Source organism: Equus caballus, chromosome 28, assembly GCF_041296265.1.
Source record: "Equus caballus isolate H_3958 breed thoroughbred chromosome 28, TB-T2T, whole genome shotgun sequence".
Lineage (NCBI taxonomy): Eukaryota > Metazoa > Chordata > Mammalia > Perissodactyla > Equidae > Equus > Equus caballus.
In genome coordinates, this window is record NC_091711.1 from 14,997,593 (window position 1) to 15,020,692 (window position 23,100).

At 39.3% G+C, this 23,100-nt stretch overlaps 1 protein-coding gene and 1 long non-coding RNA gene across 2 annotated transcripts in view; one reads left to right on the top strand and one right to left on the bottom strand.

Moving 5' to 3' along the window:
- The window catches only part of METTL25 (methyltransferase like 25), a 120,883-nt gene extending 111,833 nt beyond the window's left edge, over positions 1-9,050 (top strand). Inside the window, exons 13-15 of the transcript XR_011433661.1 lie at positions 6,077-6,252; positions 7,020-7,552; positions 8,690-9,050. The gene's annotated coding sequence lies outside the window, so the exon portion shown is untranslated. The remainder of the gene's footprint in view (positions 1-6,076; positions 6,253-7,019; positions 7,553-8,689) is intronic.
- On the bottom strand, positions 1-23,100 carry LOC138921242 (uncharacterized). The gene is made up of 3 exons (XR_011433666.1): positions 22,938-23,100; positions 9,892-9,956; positions 1-1,138 (listed from the first exon to the last, which is right to left on the bottom strand). It is a non-coding gene; the product is annotated as an uncharacterized lncRNA (long non-coding RNA).

Consider the following 23,100-nt stretch of genomic DNA (forward strand, 5'->3'; position numbering starts at 1 on the left):
TTACATTATCTAAGAAGCATTTTCCCATGATGCTATACCTGCCTTCAGGATGATCATTTTTAATGACTTCGTAAGAATCCATCCTAATGAGATATGTTCCATTTACCCATTATTTTGTTGTTAAACCTGTAGGTTGTTTCTCACCTCTTGCTGTTGCACTCAGGACTTCTGTGAATGCCTTTGAGCCTTTGGGATGATTCTTTTCTACAATTATTTACCCTCTAAGGATATATTCCCAGAAGTAGGATTGCTAGTTAAAGGCTGATTATATAATTAAGTGCATTTTATACATTACTATTTAGGAGCTCTGTTTTTTCAAACCCCTTTGAAACTGCTAGGGCCAAATTTTGCATTTTGAAAGAAATATATAGGACCTTGAATTTAGTTGTTCTCATAAAAGCTGCCAGCTTGGGAAATCATAGGTGGTTAAACATAGGATACACAGACAGCTTCATGACAGTGAACTGCAAACCTTGACTATTCTCCTGCCTAGATATTTATATATAAAATACAGGGAAACACAGGCAAGCAATCTATTAATAACTTGACAGAAATCAGTTCAGATAACTGAAGTCTGCCAGATAACTGTGCCAATAAACAATTCAAATATACCCTCCAAAAATACACAAGTGAATTTTTAAAAACCTATAACTTAATCTTTGTTGAAAACTCTGTTTTTTCCTGCCCCTAGAAACTGCCTCCAATCTAGTAAATGCTAAAAGCATATAGTCTAAGCGAAATTATGAACAGACACAGAAAGCCAATTTAAACAGATGTCATAATCAAAAAAATTTTACCCCACTTACAGTATTAGTTAATAGATGTCAGAATGGCTAGCTTGACAGGAAGAGAAGAATGGGGCCACTTCAGTTATAGATTTCATGGAGTCCCCCCAGAAGTTCCATTTTTATTGGCCTCTTCTGTTCAGTTCAAAGGTGTTGTACAAGTCCCTTCCTGGCAAGCAGGGACACATCATCAATTTCTTTGACAGCTTTGAAACTCTACTATTCAAATTGCTCTTTCACCATCGCAGTCTCCATGGAAGGTTCCAGTATGTTAACATAATTCCAGATTCTCCATTCTCAAGTGTGCTGGCATCTGAGCAGCTCTCTGAAGGAGTCTTCTTAAATGACCAGATCTGTTTAAAAAATTTTAGAGGTCACTCCAACTTTATATTTCTCTTATACACATACATACCATTCATACAGAGTGTCCTTGGCAACTACTCAATTTTTAAAAGGTTTTTTAAACTCCAAATGACATGATGGATTATAACAATAATGCCAGCTAAATATTTATTGAGTGCCTACCCTGTGCTAGGTGCTGTTCTAAGCACTTTATATTTATTAACTTATTTAATCCTCACAACAATCCCTAGAGGAAGGGACTATATTACTTCTGCTGTTTTACTGACGAGGGAATTGAGACTCAGAGAAGTCAAGCAACTTGCTCCAAGTAGGAATAGGCAGGAAGAGAGCTAGGGAATGGTAAAGTCAAGATTCAAATCCAAGCGTTCTGACTTGAGAGTCTAACCACTTAACCACTACAGATACTGTCTTACCTCTTGATTATTTGAGAGTCTTCTGTATTGCTCTTTCATTTTTTCAGTTTCCTCTGGGGGAAAGCAAGATATTGGTGGATGCATAGCCCTACAGACCTCAAGCAATTGAGGGTTTCTTGGTTGCCCTGCCTCTGAATGGGTAGGTCTCCCTAATCTACCAGTCGGATGGAACTGTTTTTGCAAATGGCCAGAATAATATTTATATTATTCTTAGACAGAAACCTAGAAAATGTCTCATTATTAAAATGAAGCAAAATGTGTACAACTAAAATCATATGTAAATTGGTTTTGAATTTTCTGCCCAAAATAGTATATATTTGCTTCATTTTTTATATTGAAAAATTAAAGCTGAGAGTTAAGGGCACTTTCCAAAAAATTACCTAGCTAAAACTTTGACATGCTAAAACTCAAAATAAATGACAATTATATATAGTGTTCAAACAAGGCCATTCAATGACTTGTTTGGAAAAAGACAGACAAGATCATTCTCAAAATCCTCTCTTCTAACTAACACGTAACTGCCACTTTTTAGCAGTGACTACTCCAGGCCCACTTTAATCATCCTGCCTACATATAAAAAAAGTAAGACCAGTGATTGAATTTCCCCAGCCCCTGACAACATCCAATTCATAACTGGACCCCATGTTTTTAAATCCTCCCTACAACCATGGAATACAAGCCCAAGTCTTATAAGAAGCTCCTGAAAACTTTTTTACTGAGACAACCCCCAGTTCCTCTTAAGTGCACTCCCCCTGGCTGCAGTAAGTGAAATAAATCTAACTCTGACTACTGTTATGTTCCTACTGCTCTTTGGCAGATGGGCTATAGCAGATTTTAGATTGTTTGACTAGAGGAAAGGTGGTGCTAGGGTACACTGAAAAGCAATATTTGAGAGAAGATTGAAAATTGCATTTTATACATATTGAGTTTAGGATGCTTTTGAGAAATTCATATGATGTTAAAGAAGCACTGGTCTGCAAAGGTCTGTAGAACAAAGAGGAAGCCTGGATACAAATTTAGAAGTTACCAACATTCAGATGGAAATTGAAGCTATGATGTGGATGAGATCACTCAGTACAAAAAGCAAAGGGAGGGAAGAATGGGAACTAGGACCGAATCTTCAATAACTCTAATATGAAGGTTCTGTAGAGAAGGATGAACAACAAAGAAGGCTGAGAAAGCACATTCAGAAACAAAGCAGAAAGACCAAGAGAATGTCATCACAAGAACTAAGAAAAAGGCTATTTCAGGGCCTTTGGAGAGATCAATGGTTGAAAGCATTTGAGACATCAAGTCAGTAGAGAAGGGAAGAAGTCCCTTTGGAGTTCATCATTGATATTTTTTATGAGAGATTTTTCAGAGTTGTGATGGAAGCAGAAGCCATATTAAGTGGACGAAGGGTAAGTATGAGGTAAGTTAAGTGAAGAAAGAAAAAGGGTCTTCCAGAAAGAAGAGTTTGATAGAGGTATAAATAGTGGTTAAGAGAATGGATTCTAGAGAGAAAATGATAGACTTCAAATCCCAATTGTGTCTTTTACTAGTTGTGTGACCTTGCTTGGACTCCTTAACTTACTTGTGCCTCAGTTTCTTCATGTGTCAACTGGGAGAAAAACAGTAACTGACCACATGGGCTTGTCAGAGGAATAGATCAATTAATGGAATTCCTTGTATCTAGTAACCTCTCAATAAATATTAGCAACAATTATTGTGAAAACATGAAATAGCATGATGCTAGTAGGGGCTTGAAAGTAGACCAATGTGAATGGTGAGTATGGAGATAAGACCAGAGAGGTTGACAGGGTCCTAAGCACAGAAGATCTTGAATGCCATGCTAAAGAGGTAGATTTTCTCTCAAGGCATAGGAAGTCATTGAGGGAGTTTAAGAAGAGAGTGATGTCATTATATTTCTATTTTAGAAAAATCACTCAGACTGTAGGCTAGAGGATGGATCAGAGTAGGACTGAGCTGAAGGCTGAGACAGCAGTTAGGAGCCTATTTCAGAAACTTAAATGAAAAGTGATATTGCCTAGATTAAGGCAGAGAAAGTAGAAATAGAGAAAAAAATGAATCGAGGTAAACGATCATGATTTGGTTACTGATTGGATACTGTAGGTGAGAGAGAGAATGACATCTAGGATACTTACTGTTCTCCTCCCCCCAAATTTCTAGCTTGGGTTGCTAGCTGAGTAGTAGTGACATTTACTCAGGAAGAAGGTCTAGGAGGGACAAAAGGTGAAGGGGTTGCTTGGGAATTAGGATTATCATTCAATTTTGGATATGCTGTGTCTGCGGAACACCCAAATGATGAAGATATCCATGTACAACCTAGAACCAATAAGAAAGTTTGAGCTCAAGATCTGTAAATAGTTGTTTAAATCATGAGTATTCCAGTGGTTACTGAGGAAGAATGTCTAGAGAGAGAATAGTGCTTGAAAGAAACTATTATTCAGTGAGTTTATCTAGGAAAATAACATCAGTTGACGATAGACAAATGCTAAATCTTATTGAGAGTTTGGTAGAAGATAAATGATGGCAACTGCTATGGCTAACTACCATCCTCAAATCTGGTTCTTTATTTAAGAGTGGAGAGTTAATGACGAGGAGCAACAATGGGGACCAAGAAGAAAGCTAACCCCTCTCTCCTCCACTCAGCCTCCCAAGCCTCTCCTCCTGGTCCATGTTGTGTGAAAAAATAATCATCCTGTAGTGGAGAGAGTGGCAAGGAAAGTAGTTACTTCTATAATACCTTGAGATTTAGCCTAGCTTCAGGAAAGTAGGTGTTTGGTGAAAAAGGGGATGGAACAGGGTGTTGGTTTTCTCTAAAGCAGGATTTCCAGAAGGCCTCAGTGGAAAAAGATGGCAGCAGTGGGAGAATGAATGAGAAGGAGGCTGGAGGGGCAAGTGTTCTCTCCTTTGGGGAAGAATGACAAGATGAAGGCATGTAATTCCAAGTTTTTGGTGATTCAAACAGAGGCCATTAGAGGCCTCAGATGGTCGCTTTCTTTCTCTGTTGATGATGATTACCTCGGCCCAGGTAGTAGATGTTGCACGCTGAACCCAAGTTAACCCTTTTCCTTACCTTCTTGCCTGATGTGCTCTACTCACATTTCACAACCCTCCTCAAATGTCACTTTCTCTGGAAATCTTGCCCAGCTGACCTTGGCAAGCTTAATTTTTTCTTCTTCTCAGCTTCCACAGTATATTGGTATACCTGTGTCATTATAAGTAAAATATTCCCACTCTACAGTGGAACTCAAAGCAATGTACATGATTTGCCCAAGGTGACCCAGGTTTTCTGACTCTAAGATCAGTACTCTTTCATGACATCATTGTTCTCCTTCTCCCCGGGAACAGAGAGGAACCTCATGACTACAAAATTTTAGCCACAGTTTGTCATTTTTTTACAAAAATCAAGAAAGTGTATAAAGGTAGGTGTTAGATAAGGTTCGCATAAGATCCTGTGTTCTGATTACCCAGTAATGAGAGGTCTTATGCCAGGATAGCCAAATGCAGACTGGAACCTGACTTAGATTAGGATTCTGGCTTGTCAGCCTCATTCAAAGGCAGAACTCTGGTTATGAGCATATAATGGATATAGGCAGGATATTAAGAAATTAGTGAGAAAATAATTACACTCAAACAATTTTTAAAAATAACATTAAATATTGAATTGGGAAGCCTGTGCTCTATTCCTGGTGTTGCCACAAGATATGTGACACTGCACGAATCATTTCACCTCTCTAGGTCTCAGTTTCCTTATTTCTATAATGAGAGAGATAGAGTCAATGATTTCTAAGATATCTTTTAAGTAGCCCATGACACCACAGCCATAGCTAGTTTGAGGAGCAGAGTGCAGGCTGGGTGGGCCACCCCAGAATGCAGAGCTGGCAGAAACCCCTGTAAACAGATCAACATCATAGATCACTCCAATGAAAGTTATGCTGTGAAGCAACTCTGCCAGCAGCCTGGCTTTCCCTGCTGAGCTGCACTCAACAGCAGAGTCTTCGCAGTCTTAAAGGACCAAGACAGTACTCTACATTTGATTTTCTATGGGATTACTTTGGGGGATCTCAGGATCTGCGGGAGTAATTGGTTATCAGTTAACTCTTAGTGAGAAGAGAAGAGAAGGGAGTGAGGGAGAAAGACTTTGCAGAGTAAATTTCAGTGCCCTTTGCCAAGGGCAAGAGAAGGTATCAACATCACCCCCCTTCTTTTCCTTTATATTATAGAGTTTGAGGTAAAGACCCTGGTTGAGGGGAAGCCACAACTCTATGTCTCCACTTCCTTCCCTCATTCACTGCCAACTCACAGCAAACAGATGCTTCCCCCCCATCCCAGCAACTGGCACATGCCCCAGCTGGCATCCATATCACCAAATCCAAAGGACTCTCTTGACCATACTTTGGAGTCTGCCACTGCTGAGGACTCCCATCCTTAAGCTTTCCTAAACTACAGATTTAACCTTCAACCTAACTAGCCACAATTTTTTCTCCTTGCCCGTATCTCCTGCCAAAGGGGTGAACTCAGCCAGCTATGTTTAATACCCAAGACTCTCAGGACCACAGGTGATGGGACCACACCTGGTCATGGCAGCTGAGATCCCTGGTGTGACCTGGCTCAAAAAGAAGAATTAGACCTCTCAGATTCTCTCATTCTCAGGATGGATGATTCTAGAAGCAATATATGACCAGGTAAAGCCAAAATTACAAGGGTCAGAAACTATTAATGAGCAGAGGAAGAGATCATGAGAGAGAAGAGATAAAGCCAAAAAGAGAGAGAGAAATACAAAGGCCATAGATTGAGAGAGATGGAAGGGACGTTTGACCCCCAAGAGTTGCTTCCCGGAAGCCAAAGGAGCCACTGCTCCTACAGTTTTCCCCTTCCACTATCTGTACCCTCCTAGTCTTCTTTGCATACTCTTCTCTATTTGTCCTTTAAATATTAGTGTTTCCCACCGGGGGTTCTGACCTTGGCCCTTTTTTAATCTACAAACTTTCTAAGGTACATGGTCTTGGCTTCCAAAACTACCTGTATCTGATGATGCTCAAATCTTAATTTTTAGGCTAGGTTTCTCTCCTAATCTCTCTCCTGAGCGCTAGACTTGTTTATCCAAATGCCTGACGGACATTGCCACTCCCAGTGGGCATTCCCCTGGCACTTCAAAATCAACATGTCTAAAATTAAACTTTCCTGTCATACCTACTTTTCCTCTAATACTCCTTTTTCAGTGAAAGAAACTTTCAGCTGAAAACCAAATTCACCCTAGACTTCTCTCTCCTTGCAACCCATTTGAACTTTAAATCATATTCATTCCACCTCTTTCTCTCCCCTCCCTCTTCTCTCCAGTCCCCCTGCTACTCTCTAAGTTCAGGGCCTTATAACCACCCTCTTGGATGCCTTGGCATTGATCTCCTACCCCTGCTTATAACTCTTCTGTGGCCTTCCCATTTTCTTACAGGAAAATCCAAACCCTTTAGCATGGCATCCAAATCCTCCATGATGCTTCGGCTGGCTACTTCCTCAGCATCATCTCTGCTGCACTGCATCTAACCCCAGTTTCAACTTATCCAGACCTTCTGTGACTCCCACAACATCTCCAGTTGTTGCCTCCATCTGGACTTTGCTCTCACTTATCCCTCTTGTGGGAAGGCTAAAGTTCCTTTCTCTTCCCGTCAACACTTTCCGATGTTGATCTTCAATATTTATGATTCTTCCCCACATTTAAATCACTGTCTTTTTATTATGTCCCAACTATATTCTGTACAGCTGACTATGACAGCATCAATGTCACTTTATTGCACTTAATTTTAAAACTTTTGGATTCCTCTATTCGACCTAGAGGGACAGAAAATACATCATTTTTACTGTTTGTCCTACGCCTAAAAGTGGAAGCATTCAGAACATGCTGTGGAGGGAAGGAAGGCAACAAATACACTGATCCCTCATGGATCAAAAACTAGCCTCGCCTCTGAGAGAAAAAAGTAATGCTGGGTAAGTGAAGTCATGAAATTTTATGGTCGTTATTAAAAATGCCCTTGAAAAAGAAAAGAAAAAAAAGCCCTCCTATAGAGGGAAAGAAAGGGCGCCATCCTCTTCCTCAGAAAGTGGAATGTCACCTCAGTGATTGGAAGCAGGAACCCCTCAAAGGTAGGCAGCCTGTTTCCTGTAAGAATAACTGAGCAAGAGGAAACAGTTTCCTGAACTAAACAGAAACCTTCAAAAACAGAAAGATTTTTCATCTCCCCCCGCCTCCACCTTAGTGAGAATACCAGGCAATGTGCGGCTGCAATTGGCTCCATCTACATCCTGACAGAGCGAAAGTGGAGCCCATCCTAGAGGAATGGTCCCAGGACCCTGGCAGACACAGGCAGGAAGAGCTCTGTCACAGCTGATAACGGTGCTAAAGAGTCAATTAGTCCCTAATTAGCTGAGCAGGCCCTGCTGTTGGCTGGCTTGAGGAAATGCTCGAGGACAGTTTAAATAGGAATGTCTCTTAGTAATAATCTTTGTTTAGGATGTAATAAATGACTCATTTAATCCAGGTGGGAGAGGACCTCCACTGCCCTAGACTCTGTCCCCTGCGATAAAGGGCTGAAGGAGAAATCGGGGCTATGAGTCTGTACTCAACTGTCCGTACTCTTTGTACCAGGGCGCCTAAGTGCACCGTCGTATGCCACCCACCAGGTTAGAAATGAAGGAACTGGCTAAAGCCGAGGAGGCGCACTAAGATTCAGTGGGCAGAGGACGCTGAGGGAGGTACAGGAAAGAGGAAAGAAGTACAGGAAAGAGGGAGGGGTCCTTGCCGGAAGGGCTCCATGGCCAAGGGCTCTGCAGCCCCTAACAGCTTCTGGGAAAAAAGGGTCTGAGAGAAAGAAATTGTGCCTGTCAGAATAGAAGGGTAAATGCAAGCTGAATATTCTGATCAAGACTGGGAACAGGCTTTGGCTTCTGCATTTTGAGATCATCTTCCTTGACACACCCTGGAGAGCTGGGGAGCAGACAGTGCAGAATTCCACCCTTGGCCATTCTGCCCCACACTTCCGGCAGAGTTGAGTTTGATGCTTGCGCTTGTTTCCTCTGTGTGAAATAGTCTCTTCCTGTTCTAGTGAATGCTTCCTTATTCTCCAGGTTTCCTGCTATGTGTCAATTCCTGTGGGAAGCATATGCTGATATTCTGCCCACACCTCCACCAATCACCCAGTGTAAGGGTAAAAACATCATCTAGGTCACCCGACGTGTGCCCATTAGAGCACAAGAACAGCGCGTGCTCTGCTTCCCTGCCCATCTGCCCGCAGGACCGGACCTAAGCTCCTCAAAGGCGGGACCATCTGATACACCTTGAATCTCCAGATTCGAGCACTGTCAAGTTTCATGGTTAACAAAGGTTTATTAATGAAATGAACTAATATAATGTCATATTGTATAACATCTTCTATTATATATTACGTATAGTTTAAGATGAAATAAAGCAAAGCTGGTAATACTGAAATATTCTAAACTGGAGCTGTAATGACATTTTCAACAAGCGTCTGAGGGTGGAGGATGACCCAAGCAGAAGGTCTGGGAAATGGGTGGCGAACCGTTTCTGTGCTGGAGACTGTTAACAGTCTGGAAATGCCTGTAGGTCCCTTCTCAAATGATTTTTTTTAAATACATAGTGAAATGCATAATATGACAAAGGAAATCAGTCCATGTTGAGTTAGTTACCAAAAGAGGGTTTTCGTTCTTCTTGTTGTTTTACGTAGCATGATTTTTTAATTTATTAATTATTTTTAAAGCTATCACAAACAGCCCTCTGGAAATGGTGGCCCATTCCTTGTCATAATTGTTCTCTTCTGAAACAAGGTCCAGGGTAGGCACATACATACTATGGAGCAGAGCTTTGTGAAAGCGTGAATAGCCCAACTAATCTAAAATGTTGGGGCCTCTGGAGAGATGATTGGAATGACTGAGATTCTCATGCTACAATCCAAAAGAGAAAAATCCAAAATGCAGTCGTTCCACAGGATATTGATACATTCCCAACTTGCCAAAGTGCACTTCACAAGCAATGCTTGTCTTCATCTGTAACTTTAATTTCAATTATTTTATTTTTCATTTGAAAAGTTCTATTTGGTTCTCCAAAAGAGTTTGTAAAAACAATAATTTAGTAATAAATGTGTTTATTAACTCACTAAATAACAAGATCAAGTAACAGTTCTAAAAACTACTATAATTTTGACATAACAATAATGTGAACAATATTTGAAGATAGCCACAACTAATATGTTATGAAAATATCTATGATATGAAGTATGTAATATTGTAATATGATATGAAAATATCTGTACCTTCCATTGACAACGGAGTCTCAGCTGCAGCCAATACTACTAAGGTTTGTTGTCCACATCTATAACTGAAAGAAACACTCAATTTCAGTTGGAGGTTAGTGAAAATAAAGAAGTAATTTTTCTGCAGGATCCTAGCTCATGGATGCCCTTAATTCTCTCTGCGGATCCCCTGGTTTCAGTAAACCCACAGTGTGTGCAAACAGGGAAACAGACGACTGAAAGTAACAACCAAGGGTAGGAACTCTTCCATCTCGGAGGAACGGTATCTTTCCAAATCAGTACAAGCCCCTTCCTACATTCTGCCATAAACAGCCACTTCAGGAGCACTTAGGTTTGTGAAGGATGTCAGTATTCACTGTATTTATTTAAAATGTAAACGTTTACAAGACTTAGTATACAGCTACAGTAATCAAGACAGTGTGGTATTTTTCAAAGGATATCAGTGAATTAACTAGTGAGTTCAGAAAGAGACCCACACGTATTTAGTCAGTTGATTTTTGACACAGGTGCCAAAGCAATTCAGTGAGATAAAATACTCTTTTCAACAAGTGGTGCTAATAATTGGAAATCAAAATAAATTTTAAAAAAAAGAATCTCAACCTTTATCACATATTACATACGAAAAATTACTTGAAATGGATTTTAGTCCTAAATATAAGAGTGAAAACTAAAAAACTTCTGGGAAAAAAAATTTTTTTTTTCACAAAAAAATGTAAGCTTTGGTTAAGGAAAGATTTCTTAGGACAAAAAACAAATATGAACATATGCAAAAAATTTGACAAATTGGACTTCATCACATTTAAAATGTCTGTTATTCAAAAGACAGTGTTAAGCAAATGAAAAGACAGACCACAGATAGGTAAACAAACAAAAAAAAAATTGCAAAGCACATACCTGATAAAGAGCTTGTGTGCAGAGAACATAAATAATAAGATAACTCAGCAAAAAGAAAGGCAAAAGATTTGAACAAAGATTTCACCAGGGAAGATACACAAATGGCAATAAACATATGTAAAAATATTCAACATCGTTAATCATTAGGGAAATATGAATTAAAAGCACAGGGAGATACCACTACACACCCATTAGAGTGGCTAAAATTAAAAGGACTGATAATACTAACTGTTGGAGACAATGAAGAAAAACTGGAGCCCTAATACACTGCTGATGGGGACGCCAAGAAGACAGCCATTTTGGAGAAGAATTTGGCAGATTTTTATGAAGTTAAATGTATACTTACCATATGACCCAACAATTCCACTCATAGATATTTAACCAAGAGAAATGAACATATATGTCCACACAGCAAATGTTAATAGTTACTTCACTCCTAGAGCCAAAAGTCCATTAACAGCAGAATGGATAAAAATATTGGGGTATATTCATTCATACAGCGGAGTACTTCTCAGCAACAAAAAGCAGTGAACAACGTGGATGAATTTCCAAAGCATAACACTAAGTGGCTAGTGAAATAAGCCAGACACAGTAGACTACAAGCCATATGGTTTTATTTATATGACATTCTAGAAAAGTTAAAACTGTAGAATCACTGCTTGCCAATGGGCTGGGGTGAAGGGAGGGATTGTATACAACGAGGGGCGAGGGAACTTTCCGGGGTGATGAAAATGTGCTATATGTTAATTTGGGTGGTGAAGATACAACTTCTATGTTTGTCAAGATTCATTAAGCTGTACACTCATAAAGGGTGAATATTATTGCATGTAAAGTATATCTCAAAAAAACCTGACTTTTAAAGAAATCTTAAAGTTTTATCAGAGAGAAAATATAAACAATATTTTATTACTAGAGCTGAATTGTCCTTTTAAAGAATTTAATCTCAGGATTTTCCCCCCAAAATGAAAGGCATTTGTGCATGCTCTAAATACGGAGAGGAACAGATGCATTGGCTCAGTGTCTTACTGAGTTTGTATGCTATTTGGAAATTGGATTGCTTTGACAAATTACTTACTAGCCAGGAAAAGCATTAAAGGATTATTTGTCCGCCTTGATTTCAAATTTTTCCCTAATGATAAAATCATTTGAAATAAAAGAGGGCAGCCAAAGTAGTTTTACTCAGGGAGATATTATTTCATACACAGATGCATCAGAAACAGTATAAGCAAGAAAAGGAAATATTCTCTAATATTTAAATTTTTTTACTTACTTTAAGTGTTATAGATAATAGTAGCAAACAGTTTCAATCCTAAATAGCACCTAATTCAGAATTCCTTTTAAGTGCTTCTCAACTTAAAGACTTGAAATCATGTGTGGGTGTGGGTGTTGTAAACTTCACGTTGTAATTTGAATCTTTACTTCCCAGTCCATTTTAATACCTACTTTAGTGCTAACTACTTGAGGATGCTATCGGGTTATATCACTGTTTTTACTTGTTTATGTTCTCTAATGTTTTCCTACTGCACTATAGAACATTTTGCTTTAATAGGATTCTATGTACTTCAGGAATTTCCTTGCAAAAATGTGATGTTTCCTTCAATAAAGCAAAGCAAAGCTTTAAAATCTTCATAAAAGCAATACCCTTCATTTATTTGTTAATAGAACATTAACATTATCTGCCTTATCCAAAATAATTATTTTCTCATCCACAGTTCATAGAATGAAACACCACCACTTATTTGAAATGAGTTTCTGTGTAACTATTAAATGAATTAATTTTTCTCTTTGGACCTTTTCAAAGTATTGTCATAACATCAGTTGTTTTAATGAATTTGGTAGATAGATAATTTCACGGTAGATTATTTAGTTCATTATTTAATTTATTTTACTTTTTATTCTATTTTTTTGCCAGAGAGGACAACTAACTGCAAAATTAGCACAAATTTTTAAATTTTTTCCTTGGATGTAGTTGATCTCTAAGTAATTGTTTGCTGTATTTACATGAGATCTATTCTTTCATATCTCTAGAGCTGCTGCTGCCCACTACACCAGCTGCTACTCACATGGGATTATTGAAATTTGTTCAAATGAAATGATATTAGAAGTTCAGTACCTTGGTCACACTAGACAAATACCATGTGCTCAATAACCGTATGTGGTTTGTGGCTGTCCTATCGGACCTCACAGATAGAGAACGTTTCCATCATCACAACAGTTCTGTTGGACAGTGCTGGTCTAGATCAAGGTCGGAAAACTTTTTTCTCAAAGAGCTAGATAGTAAGTATTTTAGAATTAACAAGCCAAGAGGCAAAATTGAGGTTACTATTTAGGTACTTTATAAGTATTTGAAAAATAGATCCATTTAAAAATGGCAAAACCATTCTTGAGGGCTGTAACAAGCTCGCACAGGCTGGGTTTGAACCATAGTTTGCGCCCCTCACCCCCCCACCGGAGCAAATCATTCCATCCTTTATTCACGATCACATCTTTGTTGAGTGTGTGTATGTTTTAAACACTGGGCTAAATAGTAAGTAGAGCGTAGTGAACAATAAAGCATAGTCCAGCCCCTGTGAGTTCTGAATGTAACAGGAAAAGCACTATATCAAAAATTACACAATAATTAATTATTGTAATTTAACAAATAAAATGAAGGAGACAAACAGGATGTTGTGAAAGGGAGTATCAGAGGAACCTACGCTGCTGTAAAAGATTGACTTGATTCTAAAAATTATCTGCAACTAATATTAAAATTACATTTATTGGTGTTTGGTGTTTTATTTTCCTCTATTAGAAATTTTTATAGGAATAAAAGTGTATAAATTAAATGTTTCCTTGTAACCATAAGAACTTGCCACAGATTAACTCCTGAAATGACCCCAATTTCCTATTAATTGTTTATATCAAAATTCAAATTGAGGCTTTCATTAAACAAAATAATGTGATACACATAAAACTAGTCTACTGTGATAGATTTTTTAGAACATATGACTTCATTTATCAGAACCCAGTATACGTAGTCAGCAAAACAAAACAAAATAAAAATGTATGCAATACTGTCTTCCTATATATTGGCAATGTTCCTCAAGATCATATTTGGTTTTCTGAGGCCTTTATTGCACTTTGCAGTTCATTTAGATGTGGCCTTTTTTATTGTGGTGTCGAGAACTTTATATAAATCTAAGTATTTAATCACTGAACATGTGAGAGAGAGACTGGAGCGAGCAGAAGCCGTTCTAAATTGAGCACATGCCTTGAATAACAGGCCAAACTGAAATTGTTTAAGGATTAAATCATGTGCCATATATCTGCTTCGTTTCAATAAATAAACCCCGAACTGTTAAATATGGTTGATTATACATCAAGATGAGGATGAAATAAAGAGAATAAAATATTTGGTAAGGTCATGACATTGAGTTTTAATTCTTGAATTTCATTAAAATTAGCGGGCTCAGGAACAAATCTTTCTGTTGACTCAGGTTTAAGGGGTTCTTTTGTGGTGACAAATGAAGTACACCACGAAATTAGAATTTGGAAGCGCACCACAAAATTATAATTTGGCATTCCCTTCATGTCTTTGTAAAACAATGCACGTTGGAATAATGCCAAGAATAATAGAGTTTAAAAACAAAAAAATTAGTGACTGAATTCATCAAGAAAAGATCCCAGTCTTGAATCCCTAACGACATGCAGCGCTGCTTTTCTTTCTATTACCTTTGCACGGTTTGCAGCACAGAGCTGCTACTGTTATTCCTTAACGCCGCTTTATACATAAATGAAAGATTCGGGATCCCTCAAGGCGGATGTCTATAATTCATGTTTATTGAGAAAGAAAAAAGTTATACCAATTTAATTCAGAAGGCTGAAGGCCTAACACAGTAATCAGGTCTTAAAGTCATCTTGGGTGGAGCCATAGTGACAACTGGCGTACATTTTCCTCGTGGAACATAGATCGTCTAAGCACCCAATGGTAAATCTGTAGATGAGCGCATCCTGTGCTTCTGTCTGAGGTTCCTTCAGCCTGCAGGAAGGACCTTCGCTCTGGTTCACTCACACATACCATCACCACTGAAGCTGGAGGCGCTCTGCTGATGGTTTCCGTTTGTTGGAACTTTTGACACATGAATTGGTGCTAGCGCAGAGGTGGAGGGAGAACACGGTTGGCTGCTGGGGTCGTAGGAGATGATGAGGTAGAAGTAATTGGCAATCTTGGATCTACTCCACCCTTTGTTTCTGTATAGAACCTGTGTCAGTTGGATCAGTATGACCTAATCCTGGTTCTTGAGATCTCAGCCATATCAAAATGTCTTTTGGCACAAGTCTGGACTCTCTACTTGCATTTCAGATGTTCCAATGTTATCATCTACCATTGAGATCCTTCATGATTCTTTTAGATTCTTCTAGTCCCACAAGAAAGCTAAAAGATTTGCTGGGATCTCTTTTCCCCAGCAGAATCTCTCTACCTCAGTCGAGATCAATCCTCAGACTCTCAGGAAAATAATGGCCAATAATTGCCACATTATTTCAGAAAGTGGTTCTCCTTTCTCTGGAATTTATTTTTATGCTATTTCCTTACTCTCCAACATTTTTTAAAATACTCTCTTTTTTTTAGTTTATTTGCCCTTTTTTTGGTTGTTGCAGTGAAAGCGTTGGGTTGCCATGACCTACTACATCCTGCCCGAAAGCGGGCCTATTAAATTTATTTTAACATGCTGACATGTCTACTCCACCTCATTAATGCCTCTGTTCTCTACAGCAAAAAGGAAACCCATCACAATGTAGTCTCTTTGATAACGGGATAGAAATGAGTATAAAATTGTACTTTATAGAGTTTGGAAACAAACTATAATCATTTTCATTGGTATGTATTTGAAGATAGCACAAAGAGGCACAAAACTGTTGAAAAAAATCAAAAGTTGAAAGTTGTCCAATTGTGATGACCTATCTTTTTTAACACAGTGATAAAGAGAAGAATTTCTGAAGTTTCAATATATAATTAATATTTTATTAATATATATTTTTATTAATAAAATGTTTAGGAACTCACCTCACACCCTCATTTCTGTCCTTTTAAACTTTGAGCGGGGGCCGGCCTGGTGGCGCAGTGAGTTCGCATGTTCCGCTTCTTGGTGGCCCGGGGTTCGGATCCCAGGTGAGGACATGGCACTGCTTGGTAGGTGTCCCACATAGAAAGTAGAGGAAGATGGGCATGGATGTTAGCTCAGAGCCAGGCTTCCTCAGCAAAAAAGAGGAGGACTGGCAGTAGTTAGCTCAGGGCTAATCTTCCTCAAAAAAAAAAAAAAGCTTTAAACTTTGAGCAGGGCTGTCAACTGAGGAAAAGATCAAAGTGTGTTAACTCTGCTCACACATCCCCACTTACCTACTTGACATACACACACTCCACCCGCACACACTTACACAAATGGCACTTAATGGCATGTGAATTTTATCAGCCTACCCTATTCTGTTGGATGCTTTAAGGGCACAGATTAATACTCTTAGAAATTGTTTTGTGATTTTTCAAATAAACTTCATTTTGGAATAATTCTAGACTTATGGAAAATTTGCAAAAGTAGAGTTTCCATATACTTCTCATCCACTTTCCTCTAATGTGAATATCTTACATTCCCATGGTGCATTTGTGAAAACTAAGAGGCCAACATTGGTACATTACTATTAACCTAACTCCAGACTTTGTTCAAATTTCAGCAGTTTCCCACTAATCTCTTGTTTCTGTTTCGTGATCTAGTCCAGGATACCACATTGTATTTAGTGCTTTGTGATACTTTTTAATTGATGTCTTATAAAGTTCCACGTTTCTTAATTCAGTGTCCAGTTTGTGCTTCTATGTAAGCACTTAATTTTCATTTGAGATTTGTTTTTGAGTGCCAAAGTGCCATCTTTTTCATACTCCAAACTCCCAGGCAGGCCTGTGAAGACAACTTGTCCCTTATTTATGACACTATATATTAAAGTAACTGAAAATATTCAAAATAATGCTTACTTTGTGCAGAGTCTGTGAACTCCAACCAGAGCACATAAATGTCAAATTTGAGCAATAAATTTTGATTGATTTTGAAATTCCATTTAAGGCGCTAGTTTTCTGAATACAGTCTCATGGAAAATATTTTAAAATATTGTTTTATAAAATATCGCTTCCTATGGGATCTAAAAGTTCTTTAGGTAGATTTTTAGTAAAATCTCTGAACAATTTAAATACTATTTCAGATTGTCAAAATGACGAATGTTTTTTAATTATTTTATTACAGTGATTTATCACTCAAGTTTGCAGTCCTCCAAACATTTTTTTCAGTTCAACTAAACAACTGGCATTTTTCTATTTTGTGCTTTTCCTTGTGTACTCTACACTGAAGCACTTTCAAATTTTAAAAAAGGTCTTTTATTTGGGGGCCATTAGTGAATGTGCATAAGCCATTATATTCAATGAAATAAGCATTGTGTGATTGAAGATTAAATAAAGGAATGGATTACAGTTCCATTAAAAGCACAAAGATATTCCTGGAAAAGCTATGAAAACATGCTTTTCCATTAAGGAAAAGCACTTATCGATGCTACCGGTCCCAGGAAAGATTGTCTCCTAATAGAAAGCAGACATTTCTTAGAACATACATGAGGAGGGCATTAGGCTTGATCAGAGCATAACTATCTGCCAGGTAGCACTCCAGCTTCTGAAAGGCACTTCTGACTCTCCTCAACTACAGATGACTGCAGAGCTCGGCACCGGTTCAGGGGGCAGCCATGATTCTGATGAAAGGTCTGAGACTGGAGCTCCATTTGGAAAGGTTTGAAATTAAGATGATTTAGCCTAAAGAGGACAGAGCTAAAGCATGGGTCGCACACTGGTGGCTTGAAGGATTTTATTTGGCCCAGACAGTGTGTTTTGTTTGTTTACTTGTTCGTTTCCAATATTTGAATTAATTGCTGAACTCTTAAATATTGGGGGATTACACCATAAAACTCTGAATTACCCTCATTTCTACATGTCAGCAATAAGCTAGAGATGAGTAGCAGGCCCTTGTCCATGGGGCATGCCCTCTCTAGCTTCACACGTGATAGTTTCTTTGCCCTGAAGCTACCAGTTGCCTTACTCCGTATCCTGCAAAAGAAAGAAAAGGAACTATGCTTTGAGAAGGCAGTTTTCTTCATTCACTGACCTTCCCAACTGGCCCTAAGGATGTTTGACCTTGTGTCCCCGGGTAAAAAGGTCATGTAATGCTCATCAGAGGGTAGTGTCCCACTTTCCTGTCTCAAATTGGAACTCAGATACGAGTTCAACCACAGTGATTTTTACCTTCAAACTACTTTTACCTTATCGCTTGCAGAATCGCTTAGTGGTTATAAGCCCAGACTCTGCAGCTAGACTGCATCAGTTCAAATTTCCATATATTCTTATATTTATATATATAAGATATTTATATATCTTATATACACTTATTCTTATAAGTAGGTGTCCTTAGGTAAGTGACTTAAACTCTCTATGCCTCAGTTTCTTCAACTGGAAAAGGAGGATAAATATGGTACCTGTGTCATAGAGTTGTGAGCATACTGTGAGTCAGTGTGTGGAAAACACTGAAACAGGGCTTGGTACATAGAATGTGCCACGTGTTAGCTATCGCAGGTGTTAGTCATTCTCTGATTGTGCTAATATATAATTGATTATATGTTGTTCACCTCACCTCCCAACTTGTAGGGGACTGGTAAAGAGAAACTCATCATGGTGTCTGGCCTTCACGCAAACTTTGTACCTCCATGGGTCTGCATCAGCTCTAAGGTTTGGCAGGGTGTTTGCATATGAAAGAGGTAAATACCATACAATGAGTACAATACATTCAGAAATGACAGGGACCTTAGAGATCGTCTAGTCTAGGAGTTGTCAAAGTTTTTCTGTAAAGGGCCAGATTGTAAATATTTTGGCTTTGCAGCCATACGGTTTCTGAGGCAGCTACTCAACACTGCTGTTGCAGCGCAGAAGCAGCCATAGATGATACGGGATGAATGGGTGTGGCTGTGTTCCAATATCACTTTATCGATGGACACTGAAATTTGAATTGCATGTAATTTCTGCATCTCACAAAACGTTATTCTTCTTCTGATTTTTTTTCAACCTTTTAAAAATGTATAAACCATTCTTAGCTCACAGGCCATAAAAACAAGTGGAGGGCCAAATTTGATTAAGCCCTGATCTAGTCCAAAGCTTGCAAACTCCAATGCTTTCACCGGGGAATTCCACCTGGGAACTTTTTGTTGAAAATTGGAGCTACTTGGGCCCCACTCCAAAGCCACTGAATACAAATCTCTGGGTGGTGGGCGACAGAGTCTTTACTGTGCACACGCGTGTGATCCCCACCAGTGTGGCTCTAGGAACTGCACCTGAGAAACTCCTAAGGTTTTCAAGTGAGTATGGAGACCCTATGGCCCTCTTCATAGATCCAGCAATAACTTACGAAGGTTGAGTAAAACAAGTACCATGTTGCAAAAGTGAATGGGATCACTTGTGACCTAAATTACTTAAATTTATTCTTTACATTATTTTATTTTTATTATCAAAGTCCCTTGTCAACAAAGGTCATTATTTTACTGTGTTGACAGAATATGGTAGCACCTTGAAATTACCCTAAAATAACTCTATATTAGAGAAATCTCATTTCATGTTTTGTCAGCGTAAGAACATGTGCATATTTATTGACACATTCTTTGTGGTGACAAAAAAAATAATAAAATAAAATCTGAAAACAATTAAATGGCCTGGTGAATAAATTCTGTTGCATGCTTACTTGAAGTATTATGCTGCTATGAAAAGAATGTGTTTGAGCTACATGTGCTGTCCTGGAGAAGGGATGTTCATCACATACCAATAACCAAAAACAAAAAGCAAAATGCAGAGTACTGTGTACAATAGGGCTCCATTTTCAATAGAAAAGGGAATACATTGATGACATTTGTGCCTTAGGCAGAAAAGACTGGAGGGGGAAGAGGAAGATAGAAGATTATTAACTTTTTCTTTAAACATATCTTTATTGTTTGACTTTTCATAGGAATAACTTTAAAACAGAAAAATTTTAAAGTGCAAATTGGAAAGAAAAACTCTAATGACGTTCATAGTCTATTTGGGACAAGAATCCATTTCCCCAATAAGAAAGAGAAGTCTGCTTCTGAGACTCATCAATTTGGGCAAAGTGGAAAATTTTAATTTATAATGTGAACCTAGCTGCGAAATCACACAATTATCTTTTTTTCATAACTCAAGTCAGCAGTTCAAGAGCCTCTTTGAAGTGGAATTCCATGATATAAATCTCATCTAAAGTCAGGTAGAACCCGGAGTGTGAATAACCCCAGCTTTGACTAAATTAGTCAGAAAGAGGCAATCCATTCTGCCGTTCTGGTCTTTATTTTCAATACAGAGAGTTTAATTTTAACAGACAGCCTATGGTTTCTTTCATTACAGAAAGTTTCTTAGAAAAGTAACCTATCTAAATAATTGTTAATTCCACAGCTCCGGTTAGACTTGTACTTTGCCCTAGTGTTTTTTCAGCAACAGGTTTCATAAGAATTGTGGAGAGCACCATTACCAAATGCTCATCCAATTATTCTGTCTCATTTGGGCACAACTGTCATTTCCACATAATTACATTTGAGCATTAGATAACTGATGCTTTTTTATGAGACGAAAATAGATGGATCTAATAAATCTATGAAGTAGTTCAAAATTGAATACACTCAAGTTCAAAGTGAAAACTTCAAGACAAAAAGGGGAACTTCTTTCTCTAATTGCAATTTATCCATTTGTTCACACCTCCTTTATTGAGTGTTTACTATGTAGGATCTGTTCTAGTAAATTTTTACGTGCTATCACCCAAAGAGAGCAATTCATCTTCTTTTTCCTCATTAGAAAAAAGAAACTCAGGGCCAGCCCCAGTGGCCTAGTGGTTAAGTTCAGTGTGCTCCACTTTGGTGGCCTGGGTTCAGTTTCTAGGCGTGGACCTGCACCACTCACTTGTCTGTCAGTTGCCATGTTGTGGTGGTGGCTCACATACAAAAAGGGGAAGATTGGGAGTGGATGTTAGCTTAGGGTGAATCTTCCTCAGCAAAAAAAAAAAAAAAGAAGAAGAAGCTCAGAAAAGTTAGGTAACTTGCATTCACACACCAATTAGAGGAACGAGCAGAGATTTAATGTGGTCCATGTATGTATTTAACAGACATTATAGCAGCACAGCGCCAGGCACTGTTCTCAGTATCTGATAAATACTAATGCATCGACTCCTCACGGTAACTCCAGAGGCAGGGACTTTGTCCATTCCATTGTACAGGTGAGTCCATTCAGACAGAGGGAAGTTAAGTACAGGACAGAGCTGGAGTCCCAATTCAGGCAGTAAGTCTCTAGAGGCCCTGCTCTGAACCAGCCCAGTAGATGGACTTTACCGTCCTCAAGGCTTTGCTGCCCTTGGCACTGGTCTGCTTGGGAAGGTAGACAGACACGTAAGGACAGGAGTAAGATGAGTTGAGTGCTGAAGTCAGTGGCTACATAGCATTTGGAACTCCGTCATATTAAGTGACTGAAAATCCAACCCAATGCCTTCAGGAAAAAGGGAGAGGGAATTCATTGTATCATGCTATGAACTGAATTGTGTCCCCCGCAAAGTTCCTATGATGAAGCCCTGACCCCTAGTGTGACAATGTTTGGAGACAGGGCCTACAAGGAGGCTATTAAGGTTAAATGAGATCGTAAAAGTGGGGCCCTGATATAACAGGATTAATGTCCTTATAATAAGAGATACCAGATCTCTCTCTCTCTGTCTCTCTCTGGGTACACTCAAAGAAAAGGTCCTGTGAACACACAGGAAGTGGAGGCTGCCCGCAAGCCGAGATTTCTGTTGTTTAAGCCTCCCAGTGTATGGCATTTTGTTACGGCAGCCCGAACAGACTAGGACACATCAGAGCTTGGAAAAATCCTGGGGTTAATCTAGTTCAGACACACATGGATTCAGGGGCTCAAACAATAGCATTAGACTCTCCCTCCTCCCTTCTCCCTCTCTCCTCCCCCTCTCTCTCCCCCTCTTTCACCCAGGGAGTTTTATTCTGAGGTCAGCATCCTCTATGCCAGGCTGACCCAGTGATTCCTGATCACCAGCTGATCCTAGGGATTCTAGTACATGAGCCTAATGACATCCCAAGGGAAGGAAGCATCTCTTCCCCCACAGTTCTAACAAAAGTGTTGCAATTGAGCTTACTGGGCTAGCTTGGGTCAGATAGCTTTCCCTGAACCAACCACTACGGATGCGCTAAGCCTGGGTTACTTCTCTACCCCTGGAGCAGCTGGCCTGGGGTCAGCCCCTTTTGAACTATTGGCTGAGTGGAGGTGGGTGGATCCCCAGAAGGAGATCAGGATGGCTGCACCAGAGGAGAGAAGGGACACCAGGCAGGCAATACCAGAATGTCCATCAGAGTGTTAGCAACTTCTCCTGGGCCACTGATTCACCATGAAGGCTGTGCATTGGAACGACTTGGGAATTTTTTAAAACTAGGTGCCAGAGGCTTACCCTCAGCAATTTTGATTAAATGCTTTGCTCAGAAGCCTTTCTAGGAAGCAGGGGCTCTAGTCTAAGACACTTTTCTTTTTTATTTGGTAGCTTCAGATCTTTATGCCACGCTGAGATTCAGTCTTTTCAGGCATAAATTATTGGAAACTAATGAGAGTATGATATTGTGATTAAATATATATTTAGTCTTCTTCATTTCTGGCACAGAGCTCCTAAAACTGTTGGAATTTCCTAAGTCATAAGAGCAATAAAAGTGTCTTAATATTCCTCACGAACCCCTTTCGACCACACCAGAGTTTTTGTTAATAAGATGACTTTTGTAAGCACCTAAAGGTGGGGGCTGGTTGCCAGGGAATCAACTCTGCGATGAGAGGGTTGGAACGTTCAGTGCTGCTCTCCCGACTCCACACAGCTCTGGGGAGGGGAGAAGGGCTGGAGGGTGAACCGATCGACAATGGCCAATGATTGAACCAATTATGCATACGTAATGAAGCCTCCATAAAACCCCAGACGGACAGGGTTCAGAGAGCACGTGGAGATGTGGGGAGAGTGGCACACCTGGAGAGGGCATGGAAGCTCCACCCCCTTTCCCCATACCTTGCCCGATTCATCTCTTCCATCTGGCTGTTCCTGAGTTGTATCTTTTTATAGTAAACTGGTACTCCAGTCAGGATAATGTTTCTCTGAGTTCTGTGAACTGCTCTAACTGCCCAGTGCGGGGGCGGGGGGGTGGGGTGGGGGGCAGGTTGTTAGAACCTCC